We start from the raw sequence: 21,462 nt of genomic DNA, 5'->3' as shown, positions 1-21,462 counted from the left end.
GTCTTAAAAATGAATCAGCAATAATTCATTGAGTTGAATTATAAGGATTATCCATAATTGTAGCTTTACCAATAAATATATTGATATATTTTGCATAACAAGTGCTGATATAAGGGGAGTAGCTCAGTAGGTTTTTTACTTTCTTTCTGCTCCAGTATCTGCAGTGTTGTCAATACCATCTCTAAAGACGGTTACTAGGGATCCAAGCACTAATTCCTTCCATGGAAATGTCCCAAGCAAAAAGGAAGAGGTGGGAACCAAAGGCCACTCTGTTTACAACTGGAATTTTTTTTTTTTTTCTCAGAAGCCCCAAGCAAGCTTTTCTTTACATTAGGACAATTATCTTAATGGGGAGGGGACCTTCCTTACAATGATTAACTTAGTCTTGATTGAGTTGCTATGTGTAAAACTGATCCAATAGTTCCATAGATAGTTCTTTTGAATAAACATGGAAATTGACTCTTCTGGTCTTAAGGCTCGAAACTTGCATCTGTTTTATCTGAGTTTCCTCCTCAGAAAAGGACCTCCAGGCCTCTCAAAAAGTATCAAAGAACTAATTCACCACATCAGGCATCCAGACAATCAGATGCCAGACCACTCCTTTTTTTCTTACCCCTTCTTAGTTCTTGTTTTCCAACATATTTTTACATTTTCTTTCCATACTATATAAACCCCTAACTTTAGTCAGTCAGGGATATGGATTTGAGACTTATCTCCCATCTCACCTGCAGCATCTGATTAAAGCCTTCTTTCTTGGCATTACTCTTCGTCTCAGTCATTGGCTTTCTGTGCAGCAAGCAGTAGGTCCAAGACCGAACTCTTGCTGTTTCAGTAACATATGGAAACTTTACCATGCACTCAAAATTGGGATTCTCTTAGAAAGACTACAGGGAGATGTTTGTTGGGTGTGCAACCAATAATGCCATAGCAGAGTAAAGGCTGATAATAACTGCTTGTAACATAACTTCAGCATTAATTTAAAAGTATATATAGAAGCAATTTTAATATTTTTGTTTTGAGATTCTATAAGTTAAGTGCATGCCATTGTCATTGGCAAATAAGCTATAGTTGATTACAATGACTTCATTATCTTTGAAGTGTTTCTATCATCCAAGAACCTAATAAATGTTTTTTGTACATAAAATTCTATTTTTTCATTTACATTGATGAATTAGAAATAATTATATCTCTAATAGTTATTTTAAGAATATAAATTTTTACTTATATGAAGAGGAAAATACCTGAAATGCTATTCTTAACTTTCACACAAACTATATCCACAAATAGAATTTCCCATTATGTTCCTCAAAATTTTCTCAGATATCACAACAATGATGTAGCAATATATGAAATGTTTTAGTGTTATTTTCATCAGTAAAGAAGGCAGGAAATTGACATGACAGGTAGCTGAACAATATCCATTTTCAAAATAACAGATTTGTTGAGGAGCTGTAACAAGTGCTCTTATTTATGTTCGTGGTTCTCTAACCTAAATATTTATTAACTACATATGTGATGAAATACATCAAGCAGATATCCAGAGGAAGTGCTTAACAAACTTTCTGACCCTACACAGGTCAGATCATAACCTGCCACTGTGCACAGAATATATATCAATAAGCTTTTTAAAAATTCTATATTTTATATTTTTAGTTGAGCCTCTTGTTTTTGCAGATAATAACATTTTAAATTGAATTAATATTCCCTCATGAAGTTTGATATTTTAAAAATGTAATCCCCAAAAATAAATCCCACAAAAATTTGTTTAATTTATATAAACTTGGCTCAGATGTGCACATTTTTCTCAAATTTTTGTAAGTACCAGAAGTGATAAGGGAATATAAAAAGATCTAATAACTGGGATAGCTGGGCAAGTTTATTTTTAATTCCTCTATTTTTTTCTTCATTTTTAATCATAGCATGCATCTAACACCATATTTGGAAATGTATATAGTTTAAAGAACAATTGTAAAATAAGCTCATATATGTACATATATATATATGTCTCCATTACCCACATGAAAAATTAAACATTCACAGTATCCCAGAAGCCCCCAAAGTGTTTCTTCCTAAATGCATTTTCTTCTTTCTCCTAAAAAGAAAATCACGGTTTTAAATTCCCCTAAAGAGGAAAAACTTTGTTTTTTAAAAAATTTCTGTAACTGGAATAAACAATATTGTATTTGTTTGGCTGTAAACCTGTTTTTTTGTTCAATATCATATTTGAGATTCAGTTATGTTAATATATGTAGCAGTGGTACTTTCATCACTATATAGTCTTTTATTACATGATTATTCTATAATTTACTAATTAAACTGATACTGTTTTCAGTGTTTTCCCTCATTGTGAACAAGATGTGTTAATATTATGTGTTAATTTCCTTTGACTTATTTGTATTCAAAAATATAAAGAATATACAGATATTGTAAATATACATATTTGTGCAATGTTATACATTAGGCACAATGTCAGTATCTTTAAACAATGCTAAGCTGTTTTCCAAAGGCGTTGTACAAATTTATCCTTCCTCTCATAGAGAGGAACATCTCTAATTGGTTTGCTTTTCTAAAGAATTTTGATATTGTTTACTTTTTAAATGTTTACTAAACTGTTATTTGTAAAATACCACTTCATAATAGATATATTTTTCATTTAAGTGCTTAGAAATCATGGTGAATATCATCTTTATATGTGAAAGAGCATAGGGTTTATACAATTTATCATCGACACTGGGACATGTTTGTGTGTGAAACAGGATGATAAGAAAAAAATTTCAAATATTTATTTGTAAACAAATTGGTTTATAAAATTGTACCATTTAAAAACTATTTTCAAACAATTTTTCTGGAAAAAATCATACACATTCATTTAAATAGCTACACAAATTTCCATTTTTGTATTGATGATACAAACATTAACAATAGCGTAAGATGAACAAGTTGCTACATACCTACTTGAATTTGATTTTTGCATGTAATTCTCTCATTTACAAAGTTTGTTGTGCTAGGATAGTGGCACTAGGAAGAAAATTATTTCCATCGCTGTAACAAATCATTTCCACACATCCCTGGCTACTTATGTGTTCTCTATCCCATAGGTCAGTATACCCTCACTTAAGATAGAAATCATGCTTTAATAAAGTTAGCCTTATATTAATCCTTGATGATGCATGAGGCAAGTTAGGATGTGCTATTTTATATATTGTGGTTAAGAAAGGTTTACAATGATAATTGATATTTTAAAAATATCTTGATTTCTGATTCAGACATTGACAGAAGCTCCTATTGGATTAACTTTCAAAAAACTGTGAATAATTTGTAAAACAATGACCTGAGAACATTGGAAAGCCAGAAAAAAAAAAGGTATGCAGATATGGGAGGGGAGTGTATACTAGGAACAAGGGAATGGTGCTGCATGAGTTTTTTTGTTTTTAGATCTTTTAGTTTGAGAACTTTTCCAGGTAGGACTATGGGATAGATAAAACTATAATAGAGAATCTGCAGCTTTTTCAGCCTAAGAACCATAGAACTGAGTTTTGGGCAACCACAGCCTCTGACAAGTTGGTTTGGGGATGGGGAATCCTGGAAAAATGAAAGCCAGAAAGAAGAGTCAAAATTCCTGTGAATATACTCTACCTAAATCTCTAACAGACCCCTGAACCATGCAAGCATAGAGAAAAATTCAAGGATAACAGCTGAAACTAAAATAAGTGAATAGAAGTTGAGCTGAAACAGATACAAAGATGTTGTAGTTTTAGTTTGTTAAATTTCTGCTAAATGAACAGCAAAAACAACAAAAATCTGCACTTCTCAAAAGCAATAACAAAACTGAAAGTCTGTAAGACATGTCACTTACAATGTTCAAGACACCATGTAAAATTACTCATTACATAAAGAAACAGGAAAATTATTCATAAGAGAAAATAAAATTCAGAAATTGAGATGAGTAATCCAGTTGTTGGGATTAACAGGCCTGAATTTTAAAATAGTAATCAAAACAATGTGCAAATATATAAATAAAAATATACTTGTAATAAATAAGCAAATAGAAAACTTTCTGCTAAGAAATTAAAACTAAAATGAACCACCTAAAAGTCTAAGATTGCAAATCATAGTAATTGACGTACAAAATTCCTAGATGTTCTTATTAAGAGCAGAATGGCGACAAAAGGTAAAAGAAAGAGTATGAGAACAGACCAATAAGAATTATCTAATTTGAAATAAACTAAAGAAGAGATTTTTAAGAATTAAGAGCCTCAGGTACCTGTGCAACAGTAAGTTTTAACATACAAGTACAGGTATTTGTCATACTATCAGATTTGGGCAACCACTTCACAAATGAAAATATACAAATGACTGATAAGGGCATGAAAATGAGACTAACATATTAGCCTTTAAGGAAATCGATATCATTATCTCAATGAGGATCACTTTATACCGACAAAATGGCTAAAATTAACAAGACAGACATCATCAAATATTTGAGAATATGAAGCAATTGAAGCTCATAATCATTGATCTGCATGTAAAGTTGTACAATCAAAATGGTTCAATTGATGAGAATTAATATTCACAACATATTTGTTCAAAAAACAAATGTAGCCACTTTATTTACAGTAGCTAAAATTAGAAATATTCCAGTTGTTCATTAATAGAAAAATAGTGGTATAGTCATATAATGGAATACTATTCAAGAATAAAAAAGATAAAAACTACTAATATATGCAACTAAATGGATGATTCTGAAAAATAATACACAAATAAAATACACTATGATTCAAATTTTATAAAGCTCTAAAGAGGCACAAGAATTCTATGGCTAAAAAAAATCAGAGTTCTGTTTGTTTCTAAGAAGGCTGCATAGCATTATTGACTGGGTAGCTTTTTGTGTGAACTTTCTAGAGTGATGACAGTGTTCTGTACTTTAATAATTTTTTTGTTTACATAAGGGTTATAAGTGATTGTCAAATTCCTGACATGATCCACTTATCATTTGAGTGTTTCATTGTATGAAAAGCTTATCTCAAAAACTAAAATAATATTAATCTCTAGCTAACTGTACACTTGCTAAAATGTCCAGAAAGGAGTGCATTGATATCTGCAACTTAATTTTAAATGCATCAAAAATAAGATAAATTGATGAATGGATAGATAAATGAGAATATTGACAGATATATGTTAAAACAAGACAAATGAAATATTAAATTAGATTCTAGATACTGTGTATATGGATTTTCAATTTACTATTAATCATTCTGTATGTTTGAAAATTTTCAGAATATAAAGTAAAGAAAAAAAGAAGACAATAAATGGTGAGCGATGCCATGTGGCTATTTGTACACAAAAAACAAAGCCATCTAGATAAAGAGAACAGAAGTGAAAGTTCTTAAGGCTGAAACATGCATATAGGCATGAAAGCACAGACTGTACATTTTGAAGCTATTGAACTGTTTGAAAGCAATTTATGTTAAATATACTTGGTATAGAGAAAAAAATAGAATTAGTTCATGTGAAACAAAATCTACCATCTACGCTTAAAGTTATGCTATACAATAACTCTAGATGTGTTTATTTACTCTGTAAATTATAAAGGTGATACTGTTTGTTGGGTGCTTAGATGCCTAGGATAAAATAGTGAGAAAGATTTTTTTTAGCCGGTGTTTTCATGAAATTTGCATTCTCACGTAACAGAAGTATCAATGACGTGGGATGCTTATTAGTCACATGGTGTAATATGCTTCTCAAACTGTGGTCCAATTCTTACTGAAAATTAATATTTATGTCCCTCATCCAGACTATAAATTAGAACCTCTGAGTGACCAAGGTAATCTCCATTTTAACAAGTTCCCCGGGTGATTTTAGTGCACATCAACATTTGAGAGCAAGTGCTCTATTATAAACAACATTTGGAGTCAGAAATTGTGTTGAGAGGCCAGTGGTTCCATTGTTGATTATGTGACCACAGATAAAAACTTACCCTTGAATCTCTATTTAACATCTAAAAGTGGAGAAAAAATACTTCCTCTAATTATCTCACAGAGTCATTGTGAACACAGGGTCATTGTGAATATGAATTATAAATAATTTTCATAAAAGTGCTTCTAGAGTTTAAAGAAGTATAAAAATTAATGACATTATTTACAATATATTTTTTAAGTTTTTGTTTATGGCTATATGAATTTGCAAGTATATCCTCCAGATGTCAAGAAGCCTACACATATAAGCATAAAAATAAAGTCTTTGAACAACAGTTGCAGTTAATATTTGAGTCCTAATCTAGTACAAATCTATCACTGAAATTTACACGATTACAAACTCTTTTGAAAAAGGACTGTTATTTCATTTGGCTCATGTAATGTCTCCAAGAATGTGCATAGATTTAAACTTCCTATTCACCTATGTTAAAAGAAAAGGAAGACATCTGGATTTTGTGAACATGTCATACAGCACAGTCTTTAGGGAATACACTTAATAAAGAGTGCTGTTTTGTCACACAAAAACACTTGAGGACATTTAAAATTGGCAAATTAGAAATTCTCATAACCCACTTTAGAATAATCCCAAATTAATGATGCTACTCTTTGCTGGACCAGATCTTGATTTATTTTTTGTTTTATTTTATTTGTAATTAGCTCATAATGATTGTACATATTTATGGAGTACAGTGTGATGTTTCAATATATACATACAGTGTGTTATGATCAACTCGGGGTAATTAGCATATTCCTCAGCTCAACCTCTTATCATTTCTTTGTGATGAGAACATTCAAAATCCACTTTTCTAGAAATTTTGAAGAAGACAATTATTGTTGACTCTATAGTTACCCTACTGTACAACAGAACATCAGAACTTATTCCTCCTTTCTAACTTTAACTTTGTAGTCCTTGACCAATCTCTTCATACCCTACCCTTACTTTCCCCAGCCTCTTGTAACCCACATTTCCCTCTCTTTCTATAGGCTCATTTTTTTTAGGTTCCAGGTATAAGTGAGATAATGAGGTATTTGTCCTGCTGTGTTTGGCTTATTTCACTTAACATAATGTTCTCTGGGTCCACTCATGTTGTTGCAAATGACAGGACTTTGTTCTTTTTATGGCTGAAGAATATTGTATTGTGTACGTATACCACATTTAATTTATCAATCGAAATCTTAGGTTGATTCCATGTCTTGGCTATTGTGAATAGTGCTGCAGTAAACGTAGGAGTGCAGGTATCTCTTTAACAAGCTGATTTCATTTTTGTTTTCGATAGATGTGCGATAGCGGGGTTATTGGATCATTTGTAGTCCTATTTTTAGTTTTTAAAGAACCTCCATTCTATTTTCCACAATGCTCATACTGATGTACATCCCCACCACAATGTATGAGTTCCTCTTTCCCACATCTTCACCAGCATTGTTATTTTTTGTCTTTTTGATACTAACCATTCTAACTGGGGTGAGGTGATATCTCATTGTGATTTTGATTTGTACTCCCCTGATGATTAGTAATATTAAATATTTTTTCATATATCTGTTGGTCATTTGTATGTTTTCTTCTGAGAAAATTCTATTCAGATCTATTGTCCATTTTTAACTGTTATTTTTTCCACCATTGAGTTGTTTGTGTTTTTTATATATTCTGGGTATTAAAGCCTTGTCAGATGCAGCGTGTATTAATCAGGGTTCTCTAGAGGGACAGGACTAATAGATGTATATATGAGATATTTGAAAAGGAGTTTATACAGGCCCATATAGAGCATCTCAAAAGATCTCTGTGTCAACTAAGTGGCAAGAAGGTAGCAGTCATCCAGAAGACTTGAAGGGGTGGTGTGTATAGGGATAATGAAAGCCTCAAGGAAATTTTTCAAGTGAAAGATTGGTTAGGGATTGTATTACTACTTCACCATCCCCACTCCTCCATTTCCAACTATTGCTTAAAATTGGGTACAACTCTACAAGGGAGTGGATAGGATAGTTCAGAAAATACTTAGTATAAATTATTTGTTATGAATTTAAAAAATGATTCCCCTTGTCCAGAAGAATGGGAGCTCAGAAGTACACATTTTGAGTTAAATACAAATAAAAAGTTTTACTTGTTCACAATTGATTATGTAAACAGCACCACGTCTGCAGCATTTGTTAATAGACTGGCTCAGAGCATGGAATATAGGGCACACTGAAAATGATAATGTTAAATTGTATATTGCTGATGGTAGACTAGTTCAGAATGAGATATTGTGAAAATTTGTATCTTCCAATATATAAATAAAGGACATCAGTCCCAACCAAGAGAATTTATTTTTGTCCATCACCTTGTTTTCATTGCACATATATTTATTTTGTAATACTTTATTGTAAGTGATTTTTTTCTTTTACCTTTCAAAGAGGTCCCAGATTGCTAATCCATCCACCATAGTTCTGATGAAAAAGGAAATTCTTCATACTTTGTATCATTTTCTTCCTGACAGTTTGCAATTTGAAGTATCTCAAAGGCTTATTCTAAAAGGTACTGAGTAGATGTTCTCTGGCTTATATAAGTAGAGAGAAAAATCATAGGTCATGCAAGGAGACTAAATAGTATGAAAAGAGACTAAGCTAAACAAAAAGCACATTCAATGAAATAAATGTAAAACAAATTACGTATAAAGAAGTACAAAGACACCAGTCAGTTCTTGAGCTTTTAAAATCAGACCAGCATTTGTCAATTGGTTATGATAAAGCAGACCTAATGTAAGATTCTTTTTTTGTATGGAAGCTTTAATATTCAAGTTTTTAAAAATATCAAACACAATAATAAAATATCAGTTAAAAGAAGTCTTAAAATGGAAGCTAGTATTTCTAAAACATGTTCTGATCTGTGCTTTATTGTGAAAAACATAAACTGGGTCCTAAAATGGAAATGGAGTTTACTAATTAGTTAAACAGTGTATCTCACAAGCTGATTTTGAACAGTTACGAAAGTAATCTCAACCTGTTGACAAAATGGCATTAATACCACTGTGGTAAAATAAGAAAAAAAAAACCCAAGTGAAATTGTAACAGAGTAAGACTAAAGCATTTTATTTTAGAATTGAGACAAAAAATTCTATTTTAATCACTTTTTTTTTTTTTTTTTTTTTTTTTTTTTTGAGATGGAGTCCCACTGTTGTCACCCAGGCTGGAGTGCAATGGTGCGAACTCAGCTCACTGCAACCTCTGCCTCCCGGGTTTCAACAATTCTCCTGCCTCAGCCTTCTGAGTATCTGAGATGACAGGTGCCCACCACTACGCTTGGCTAATTGTTGTGTTTTTAGTGGAGACGGGGTTTCACCATTTTGGCCAGGCTACTCTCAAACTCCTGACTTCAAGTGATCCACCCATCTCAGCCTCCCAAAGTGCTGGGATTACAGGTGTGAGCCACTGTGCCTGGCCTATTTTAATTACTTAAAGAAAATAATGTATTTAAACTTAGAGAAAGAAGCATGTCATCATGTAAAGCTTTATTTTAATTTTTTTCTCATATCTGGGGGTGGTCTATGATTGATTATTTTTAATTGACATATAAAAGTTGTGTATATTTATCATGTAAACATGTTTTGATATATGTAAATGTTGTAGAATGACTAAGTCAACATAATTACCATATGTATTACCTCACATAATTATCATTTTAAAAATATATTTTTTTATTTATTTTTAGTTTATTTTTTACTTTTTTTAGAGATGGAGTCTTACTTTGTCACCCAGGCTGGAGTGCAGTGGTGCAATCATAGCTCACTGCAGCCCCAAACTTCTGGGCTCAAGGGTTCCTCTCCCCTCAGCCTCCCAAGTAACTGGGATTACAGGCACACATCCCATGCCTAGCTAATTGAAAATAGTACACATTTTGAGTTAAATAAATAAACACACAACACATTTTGAGCTAAATTTTTTTTTTTTTTTGTAGAGATGGTGTAATGGTAGGCTCTGTGACCCCACCCAAACCTCATGTCGAATTGTAATCCCCAGTGTTGAAGGAGGGTACCTGGTGGGAGGTAATTGGATCATCAGGGTGGACTTCTCCCTTGCTGTTCCTGTGATAGTAAGTTCTCAAGAGATGAGATCTGGTTGTTTAAAAGCGTGTAGCAACTCCTCCTTCTCTCTCTTCCTCCTACTTTGGCCATGTGAGATGTGCTCGCTTCCCCTTCAATCTTCGCCATTATTGTAAGTTTCCTGAGGCCTCCCAGTCATGCTTCCTGTGTAGCTTGTGGAACTGTGAGCCAATTAAATCTTTCTTCCTGATAAATCAACCTCTCTCAGGTAGTTCTTTATAGCAATGTGAAAACAGACTACTACAGATGGGGTCTTCCTGTCTTTCTCAGGCTGGTCTTGAACTCCCTTGCCCAACTGATAACCTCTTGCATCAGCCTCCCAAGGTGCTGGGATTACAGGTGTGAGCCACTGTGCCTAAACACTTATCTTTTTTTTTGGGGGGGGGGTGCGGGGAGGGGTGAGAACCTTCAAAATCTACTGTTGGAGCTATTTTTGAGTATATAATATGTTGTTATTAATGATAGTCACCATGTTGTATAGTGGTTCTCCTGAACATATTTCTCCTGTCCAGCTGAAATTTTGTTATTTGACCAGTATCTCTTATCTCTCTAATTTTCCCACACCTCAGACTCTGGGAACCACCATCTTACTCTCTGTTTCTAGGAGTTTGACTTTTTCAGATTCCACATATTAGTGAGATCACATGGTCTTTATCTTTTCTGTGCCTGGCTTATTTCACTTAAGATAATGTTCTCCAGGTGTACCCATGTTGTTGCACGTTACAGGATTTCCTTTTTTATAAAGGCTGAATTCCATTGTATGTACATATACCACATTTTCTTTATTCATCTGTTGATGGACACGGGTTGATTTCATATCTTGGAATATGTGAATAATGCTACTGTGAATAATGCTGCAATGAACATGAGAAAATACAAGTATCTTTTCAATCTACTGATTCCATTTCCTTTGAATATATACCCAGTAGTAGCTTTGCTGGATGACAGGGTAATCCTATTTTTAATTTTTTGAGAAGCCTCTACTTTTATGTAATCCTTATGCTAATTTGCATTCCCACCAACATTGAAAAAGGGTTCCAATTTCTCCACATCTTTGCCAACACTTGTTATAATTTGTCTTTTGATAATAACCATTTTAACAGGTGTGAAATGATATCTCATTTTGATTCTAATTTGTATTTTCTTGATAATTTGTGATGTCAAGCAATTTCTCATATACTTGTCTATTTGTATAACTTCTTTTGAGAAATGTCTTTTTAGGTTCTTTACCAATTTCTTATTTGGCTTATTTGTCTTCTTGCTATGACTTCTTTGAATTATTTACATATTTTGGGTGTTAACCTCTTATCAGATGTATGGTTTTCAGATATTTTCTCCCATTCTGTAGGTTGTCTTTGCACTCTATTTATTGTTTCCTTTTCTGTGCAGAAGCCTTTTAGCTCGATACAATCTCATTTGTCTAACTTTGCTTTTGTTGCTTGTGCTTTTGGGGTCATATCCAGATGTCAAGAAGCTTTTCTCCTAAGCTTTATTCTAGTGGTTTTATAGTTTCAGATAGTACATTTAAGTCTTTATTTTGGGATTATTTTTGTTTGCAGGATAAGATAATTTTATTTTTCTGACTGTGGATATTCGGTTTTCCCCATGCTATTTATTGAAGATGTTGTCCTTTCTTCATTCTCTGCCCTTGACATCTTTGTTGAACATCAGTTGGCTGTAAGTGCATGGATATATTTCTGTGCTGTCTATTCCATTCCATTTGTCTGTGTTTGTTTTAAATCAATACCATGCTATTTTGATTACTACTGCTTTAGAGTATATTTTGAAATTAGGTAATGTAATATCTGAATCTTTTTTCTTTTTGCTCAAGATTTCTTTGACTATTTAGGGTCTTTTGTGGTTCCATATACATTTTAGAATTGTTTTATTCTATTCCTGTAAAAATTGTCCTTAGAATTTTGTTAGAGATTGTGTTTTACTTGTGATGAACTATAAAAATCTATCAACCTTTGGAAAGGTTTTATTTATACTTTCTCTTGTATTTACTAGTTTCATGGAAAAAATGCACAGAACTAAAATTTTTATTTGCTGACTTCAAGGAAAATATGCACAAAACTACAAGTACTAATTTCTCATTACACTTCTTCTTTGGACTTCTTTTTATGTATTAAACTTGCATGATCATCTTCCTTACCTATTCAGGTACTATGCATATAAGATCATCTGTTGATCTGAATATTCTCCATTAAGAAACTCTTTGTGAGATTCATTTTTACTTTACCTTCAAAGATAACTTAAAGGTTGTCTCCTTGTCAACACTTTTCCTTAATTCTCTAAAGAGGATACTGATTTTATATGCCCTCTTGGTTCCCAACACCTGTTTTACACAACACTTAATTACTACTTAGTTAAATTACTATATGTATTATTAATTTTGCAGTTTCTCCTTTCCCAACTGAAGTAAATCCTCAGGAACACTCCTATGTCTCCAGTAACTATTTGCTTTCTAATAAATGGTTTTATAATGAATAAATGAATAATTGAAACTGAATTTCAAATAAATTAAATCATCTTTTCTAAAAGAATACAACTAGCATATGACAATATCAGGATGAAGTACTGATTTTTTTCTTCTTGTACCATACCACTTTGGTGACTTGGAGGAAGGAAAAGCAAGTAATGTTATGTTCGTTTGCTGGCTTTACAAAGTAGGTCTTTTTTGTTTGTTCATTTTTTTGTTTGGTCACTTCTTTAAGTTATAGATTTAATGTAGGTAGAGTAAGCCATTTCAGTAAATAAATAAATCTCTATTCATGGCTTGGGTTCTTCTCCTTCTATTTCCTTTTTATTTTTTTTAATTAGAAAAATGGAATACTTCTTGCTCAGGGACTGAGAAAGAGTTCCACCCCTTGTCTAAGTACTTAATCTAAGCACAAATCTATTAATTCCAAATTTTAAACAGGTCTTCAGCTTTTCAAAAGCAGTTATTTAAAAGCACTTTAGCAATATTTCACCTGAACATTTTCAGATTTATGTTTCCTGAAACCTATCTTTTAAACTCCCAAACATAGACTGATATAAATCAATCAATGAATCAATCAAACCAACAAACAAGAAAGCTCAACACATAAAGCATGGTGCATAATATGGGACATAAGATGGAATAAAAAATGTGTTTAAAATGTATATGTCATAAGTAATCTTATATTAAGTAGAAATATGCATGCCCTACGAATCAAGTGAAGAATACATTAAATATGGCAATATTTTCCAGAAATCAAAAACATTAAGTTTACTGAAAATGTTAAAATAAAAACCATACCTATAATAGATAACATTTAGTGGCATAAACATAATTGTGCCAATGTGTTAATTTTTTTTTATTTCTTACTTAGGCAATTGAAATTTTAATATAAACTAATATGAAATTAAAATGATATAATAATAACTGTTAATAACAGCAAATATATGCAGATATCATTGATGAAAACTTGTTGATCTACATATAAGAACATAGTAACATAATTTGAACAGCTGTGATGTCTTTATTGGTATGTTAGTTCTATAACAGCTTTGGTAGTTTTAATTTCACCGTAAAATAACTTTTATCCATCTGTATGATCTGTGTTTCTCAGCTCACCTGGTAAAGTTTGGGCCACTGATATTCTTAAGTGGTAATTTACAGTTCAGCAGATGTCATTACCATACACTGTGCTGTAGAACACAGAATTCTTAAATTATTTTAACACCTTTTTTTGTTGGTTTTTTTTTTTGTGTTAAATGGATGAAATAACAGATGAACTATGTTATTGGGATGATTCTGGTGATCTGATTCCTAGATAAACAATCTTCTGTTGTGTATGATGCAATAATGGTTCTTTTTTTTTATTTGTAATCTCAAAAGGGCATTATTTGAATATAGAAGGAAGTTGGGGATAAACAAACAAAATGGTTCTGGATGGCAATGAAAAGTAATATTCCATTGTGAGAAATCTGACCTTGATAATTATGAGGCTTAAATATGTCTCAGTTGGGAAAAATGCTTATTTTTCTCCTCGTGGTTTATACTGCACTGTCGTAGAGAAATCAGGATTTTACTTGTGTGTGCATGTGCATATATGTGTGTGACTATGTGTTTGTGTGTATTTATGTGTGATGGATGCTACAGTTGCCTGTCTACCAACTGATGAATATGCAAGTATACCTGGGTGGAGAGACCTTCATGCAGTTATTAGTTAAAGTGCCTTCATGCCCCATGCGCATTTCTACTGCAGCCTTCTGTGTGTTATTTCAGGAACATTAAAGAGAACCATGCTTGTGGGAAGAAGGATGAGTATTGTGAGGAGAATAATCCTGTAAGTACAAGGAGTGTGGTTTGAAAATAACATGCTTAGATATAAAATTGAAATTGTAGATTTAATATTAGAAGCTGGAGACATTGACAAAAGGGAAACTCTGTGAAGGAGTTCACCTAAGGCTTTCATTGAGGACTTGGAAACCATCATACTTACATATAATTTTATTGTTCTATTCTGTATTATAGTAGTCTTAATTTCTCTAACCTAACAACAGGACTAATAAACTTCACATTACTATCTCTAAAATCTAAAGAATGTCTCCTATTTGTTCCTTCTGATTTATTCTCTACTCTGTCTACCCTTCTTCACAATATTCTGGATCTCCGTGAGCTTACCTATAGGAGCTACATCAAGAGACTCCCTTTTTATCTGCCTTCAGATTTGATTTGTTTGCTAGAGAGCCCCAGGGAGAGAATGGTAAAAAAGAGAAGAGTAAGGTTGAAATATTAAATCACCCAGCTCCTTATCTGTGTGGCTGCCTTGGTTGGACTAAATCCCTTGACATAAGAATGTGACTGGATAGCCCCTTTGCATGTGACTATATCCTTCTGCAATCTAGAAACTGCTCTCTTCCCTTGCCTCTTCAGACCTAGAGGTAAGTATTTTTATAACTACCCACTACTCAAGTGGTTATAAAAATAAATATAATACTCTGCCTACAACTTAGTAAATAATCTCTTAATAAGCTTTTCTCATGTTACCCAATACATACAGCATCTGATTTCTGCCAGGATTCATATTGATATAGACAGCTAAGGAAAATGTGTCTTTGCTGGGGCTCATGAAGTAGTGACAAGTTCATATTGAAAAGAGTGAATTAGTGTTCCTTTCAATTGCATGGGAAAATGAGCAGGGATTTTTAATAGAACTAGATGCAGCACATAAGAAAAGACAGACTGAGGAACAAATTGCAGGTGGAAAAATGAAAGAGCACATTAAATTCCATGCTCTAAAAATATATACTGAAATAAGTCGATCCTTAAAATTTGGGGGTGGAGTGATATTTGAGTCATAACTTGGGATCTTGAGTAATTATTAGGGTCTAAGAAACATTATGTTTGTATCATGATTTTTCAAAATACGGAAATATTCACTGCAATCCTCTGTTAATCCATCTTCCATTTTTTCTCTATCTTTACAAATGAGTTTATTCCCTTGTTCTCTACAGATTGTACATGAGGGCTTTCAGATGTCTATGATGAGTGATATCTTCACTGTTTAATGTGCTAATTACTTGTTGTACCTTTACTTTTCTTAGTGTGAATTTAGCTTCCAATTCCATTTGAAAGTAGGAGCTGATGTAAGCTTCTTTTGTTTGGTTTTATTTACCAGGAGTTCTGCCACATTCCTGTGTTATATTCATTTGGAAAAGACTCCAGGCAACATTTTTTTCCAGATAAATTTGATCTACCTTTATAAATTGTCAACATGATTCTCTGGCAGCTGGCCATTACTTTTTAATCAAATAAATGCTCTTCACTATTATTGAAACTGAAGAGGAAACCCATAATCTAACAAAAATCTCTGAATTTTTTTTGAAGTAATAAAAAGTAAAATTTGGCTTTAAGCTAGAGACAATAAGTCCTTAGTTGTTACTTTAACTGAATAAATATGAGCAGGTCTTGACCAACTTTTACCCTCGTGTGTAAATAGAAACTATAATTTAAATATCAATGTGACTAAATCTTTGAAATATCTATAAATGTATAAAATGATTTTTCTCTAATTTTTCTAACATGCAAAAAAACTGTATATTTACATTGCATCAAGAATGCATATAATATTAGAATTCAAAAAAGACATATAATTGGAAAGTATCAGACGGCATAGAGCTTAGGAGATTTTTTGATAGGCAGCTCAGGCAGAGAGAGGCCATAGATGCACATTCCCCAGAGCTCTCTATCCCTCTCTGTGAGGGGCTTTTCCCAGCTGACCTCCAAGCCAGTAGAGAGTGGGGCTAGCTTCCCTGTGGGACTGGTGTATGTCTGTTCTAAAAGGGACCATGCCTAGCCACCTTGGGTGAATGTATACATGGCACAGCTTCTGAAACTCAACCTAAGTGCATTGTTTTACCTGAGTACCTTCCTGGTAACCCAAGAGCAAATTGGATCCCCCAGTGCAGCCAAAACCTGACCCCAAGCTGTAAGATGCCACAGTGCCTCTAGGCTGCAGTTCATACCTCAGGAATATGAAATTTGTGGCAGGCATTTGAGCAAGAGGGAGGAGCCTTCACCCTCATAGAACTGAGAGGGGCCAAGATGCATGGATTCTTAGGCCAGATATAGAGCAGGGTGTGTCTCCCTCCACAGGGCTAGTCCAGAAAGGTGTGGCATACCTACCTGCCATAGCCGCTGCCTGAGTGGGTCCCGTTACCCGTAACACCTAAAAAAATAAATGAATTTGCAGCAACAGAGATCAGAGGAGGCTCCACCAAGGCCCAGGAGTGGACCTGAGGGGACCATCTTTCTCCACCTCCACTGCAGAGCATACATGTGAATGCCAGGAAGTACAAAAGAGCTGCACTACTGGGTATTAGTCTAGCTACTGGACATTACTCTTAAGTGCCATCTACTGGATTGCAGCCCAAACTACAATATCAAAAATTATCTTGCTAATATATACTCATACGAAAACATGTGCAAGAATTTACCTACACATAAAGATACCATACAGAGCCCTAACACTCTGAAAGCATCTAAAAATGAAGCCAACTGATGGTACTCAACTGATACCTCAGTAAAGAAACACCAACTGTCCCAGATGAGCAAGAATCAGCACAAGAACTCTGGCAACTGGAAAAGCTAGAGTGTCCTCTTACCTCCAAATGAGTTCACTGGCAATAGCTCTTAACCAGTCTGAAATGACTGAAATGACAGACACAAAATTCAGAATCTGGATGGCAAGAAAGCACACTGAGATTCAGGAGAAAGTTGAAACCCAATCCAAGGAATCCAGTAAAATTATCCAAGAGGTGAAAGAAGAAACAGCCATTTTTAGAAAGAACCAAACTGAACTTCTAGAGCTGAAAAATGTAATGCAAGAATTTAATAATACAAAAGCAGTATTAACTACAAAATAGACCAAGCTAATAAAAGGATCTCAGAGCTCAAAGACCAGTTCTTCGAATCAACTGAGACAAAAATAAAGGAAAATTATTTTCAAAAATTAATGAAAACTTTGAATAATATAAAATTATGCAAAGAGATCAAATCTACAACTCCTTGGCATTCCTGAGAGAGGAGAGAGAGTAAGCAACTTGGAAAATATATGAGAATATAGTTTATGAAAATTTTCTTAACTTCCTACAGAGGTTGACATTCAAATGCAATAAATACAAATAACCCTAGCTAGATACTATACAAGATGACCATCCTTCAAGCACATAATCAACAGATTTCCAAAATCAATGCAAAAGAAAAAAAACTTAGAGGCAGCTAGAGAGAAGGATCAAATCACATACAGAGGGAATCCCATCAAGCCAGCAGCAGATCTGTCAGCAGAAACCTTACAAGCCAGAAGAGATTGGAGGCCTATTTTCAGCATTCTTCAAGAAAAAAAAAATCAACCAACAGTTTCATATTCCACCAAACTAAGCTTCATAAGTGAAGGAGAGAAAATATCCTTCTCAAACAAGCAAATGCTGAGGGAATTTGTTTCAACTAGACCAGCATTACAAGAGGTCCTTAAGGGAGTGCTAAACATAAAACCAAAAGAATGACACCCGCTACCACAAAAACACACTTAAACAAACACATAGTCCACAGGCACCATAATGTAAGTACACAATCAATTCTATATAACAGCCAGCTAACAACACAATGACAAGAATGAAAATCACACAGTTTAATACTAATTTTGAATGTAATTGGGTTAAGCACCTCACTTAAAAGACACAGAGTGGCCAGCTAGATAAAAAGAAAAGATCCAGCATCTTTTGCCTTCAAGAGAGCCATCTCACATTTAACAGCATCCACATGCTCAGATTAAAGAGATAAAGAAAATTACACCATGCAAACAGAAAATTAAAAGAGCAGGAGTTGCTAATCTCATGTCAGGAAAAACATACTTTAAACCAACAAATATTGAGAAAGATAATAAAGGGCATTATATAATGATAAAGAGTACAATCCAACAAGAAGGCTTAACTATCCTAAATATATACACATATATATATATACACATATATATACATATATACATATATATGTGTATATATATGTGTATATATATATATATATATACACCCCCAACATTGGAGCACCCAGGTTCATAAAATAAGCTCTTCTTGGCTTATAAAAAGACATAGACAACCCCACAATAATAATAGAAAACTTCAACACCCCAGTGACATGACAGTGCAAGACAGATCGCCAAAGCAGAAAACTTACAAAGAATCGCTAGACTTTAACTTGACGCTTGACCAATTGAAACTAAAAGATATCTATAGAACAGTCCACCCAACAACCATAGAATATACATTCTTCTCATCTGCACATGAAACATATTCTAAGATTGACCACATGATCCATTATAAAGCAAGCTCAATACATTCAAGAAATTGAAATCATACCAAGCACACTCTTTTACCACAGTACAATAAAAATAGAAATCAGTATTGAGGAGGTCTCTCAAAAACACATAAAAACACAAAAATTGAACACCTTCTCCTGAATAACTTCTGGATGAACATCAAAATTCATGCAAATATAAAAAAATGAAATTAAGAAAAATGGAAACAACATACCAAAATCTCTGGGATGCAGCTAAAGCAATGTTAAGAGGAAGGTTTATAGCCCTAAACTTCTTCATCAAGATGTTAGAAAGATCGTATATTAATGTTCTAACTTTGTACCTAAAGGAACTAGGAGTAAAAAAAATGACAAACCAACTGCAGAGCTAGCAGAAGAAAAGAAATAACCAAAGTTAGAGAAGAACTTAATAAAATTGAGATGTGAAAATTCATACAAAAGATTCATATAAAAGATCGATTGGCTCTTTGAAAAAATAAACAAGATAGATAGACTCCTAGCTAGATTAACAACAACAACAAAAAAAAAGTGAGAATATCCAAATAAGTACAATGAGAAATGGCAAATGTGACATTACAACTGATACCACAGAAACATAAAAGAGCCTCAGAGAATGCTCTGAACAACACTATGCACATAAATTAGAAAATCTAGAGGATGTGGATAAATTTCTAGAAACACAATCTCCCAAGATTGAATCAGGAAGAAATTGAAACTCTGAATAGACCAGTATAGAGCTCTGAAATTGGATCAGTAATTAAAAAAAAAAAACCTACCAACAAATAAAAGCCCTGGACCAGATGGATTTACAGCCTTATTCCACCAGAAATATAAAAAAGATCTAGTACCAATCCTGCTTAAACTACTCCAAAAATAGAAGAGGAAGGATTTCTCCCTAACACATTCAATAAGGCCAACATCAGCTAATACCAAAACTTAGCAAGAGACAATGAAGAAATAGAACCTCAGAGCAATATCCCTGATAAACATAGATGCAAAAATCTTCAACAAAATGCCAGCAAGCCAAATACAACAGCACATCAAAAAGTTAATTCACCACGATCAAGTAGGCTTTATTTCTGAGATGCAAGGTTAGTTCAACAAATCAATGAATGTGATTCATCATATAAACAGAATTAAAAGCAAAACCTATATGATCATCTGAATAGAGGCAGAAAAAGCATTTAATAATATCCAATATGTCTTCCTGATAAAAATTCTCAAAAGACTAGACATCAAAGGAACATACCTTAAAATAATAAGAGACATCCATGACAAAACCACAGCCTACATCATACTGAATGGACAAAACATGGAACGATTCTCCTTGATAGCTGGAACAGGGGAAGGACACCCTTAACATAGTATTGGAAGCCCTAACCGGAGCAATCAGGCAGGAAAAAGAAAGAGTAAGCACTTCCTAAAGAAGTCAATCTATATCTTTTTGCTGATGATATGTTTCTGTAATTAGAAAACCCAAGGACTGTGCCAAAAGACTGCTAGACCTGCTAAACAATTTTAGTAAGTTTTCAGGATACAAAGTCAATGCACAAAAATTAGTACCATTTCTATATATCAATAATGCCTGAGCTGAAAGTCAAATGAAGAACGCAATCCCATTTAAAACAGCAACAAAGAAAATGAAATACGTAGGAATACACCTAACCAAGAAGGTGAAACATCTTTACAAGAAGAACCAACAAACACTGATCAAAGAAATCAGAGACAACACGGATAAATGAAAAAACATTCCATGCAATGTCATTAAATGGCTATAATGCCCAAAGTAAATTATGAATTCAATGCTATTCCTATCAAACTATCAATGTCATTTTTCAAAGAATTAGAAAAAACTATGCTAAAACTCATATGGAATCTAAAAGAGCCCAAACCATCCTAAGTAAAAACATAGCCAGAGGCATCACATTATCTTACTTCAAACTCCACTATAAGGCTGCATAACCAAAACAGCATGATACTGGTACAAAAACAGACACATAGACCAGTGGAACAGGTTATAGAGCCCAGAAATAAAATGTCACACTATAATGATCTGATCTTCAACAAGGCTGACAAAACAAGCAATGTGGAAAGGATTCCCTGTTTAATAAATTGTGCTGGATAACTGGCCAGCTACATGCAGAAGAATAAAACTAGACACTTACCTTTCACCATATACAAAAATTAAGATAGTTTGAAGATTTAAATGTAAGACTCAATATAAAAATCCTAGAATAAAACCTAGGAAATACCCTTCTTGACATTAGCTTGGCGCAGAATTTTTGGCTAACTCCTCAAAAGAGTTAGAAAAAAAATAATGACAAGTGGGACCTAATTAAACAAAAGAGCTTCTCTGCTGCTAAAGAAACTATCAACCTAGAAAACATACAACCTACAGAATGGGAGAAAATATTCACAAATTATGCTTCTGACAAAGATCTGATGTCCAGAATCTATAAGGAACTTAAATCAATAAGCAAAACCAAATAACCTCATTAACAAAAATGGGCAAAGGACATAAACAGACACGTATCGAAAGAAGGCATATAAGTGGCCAACAAAC

The sequence above is a fragment of the Pongo abelii genome, chromosome 7 (genome assembly GCF_028885655.2).
Source record: "Pongo abelii isolate AG06213 chromosome 7, NHGRI_mPonAbe1-v2.0_pri, whole genome shotgun sequence".
Classification (NCBI taxonomy): domain Eukaryota; kingdom Metazoa; phylum Chordata; class Mammalia; order Primates; family Hominidae; genus Pongo; species Pongo abelii.
Note: the sequence above shows the minus strand (reverse complement) of the source record.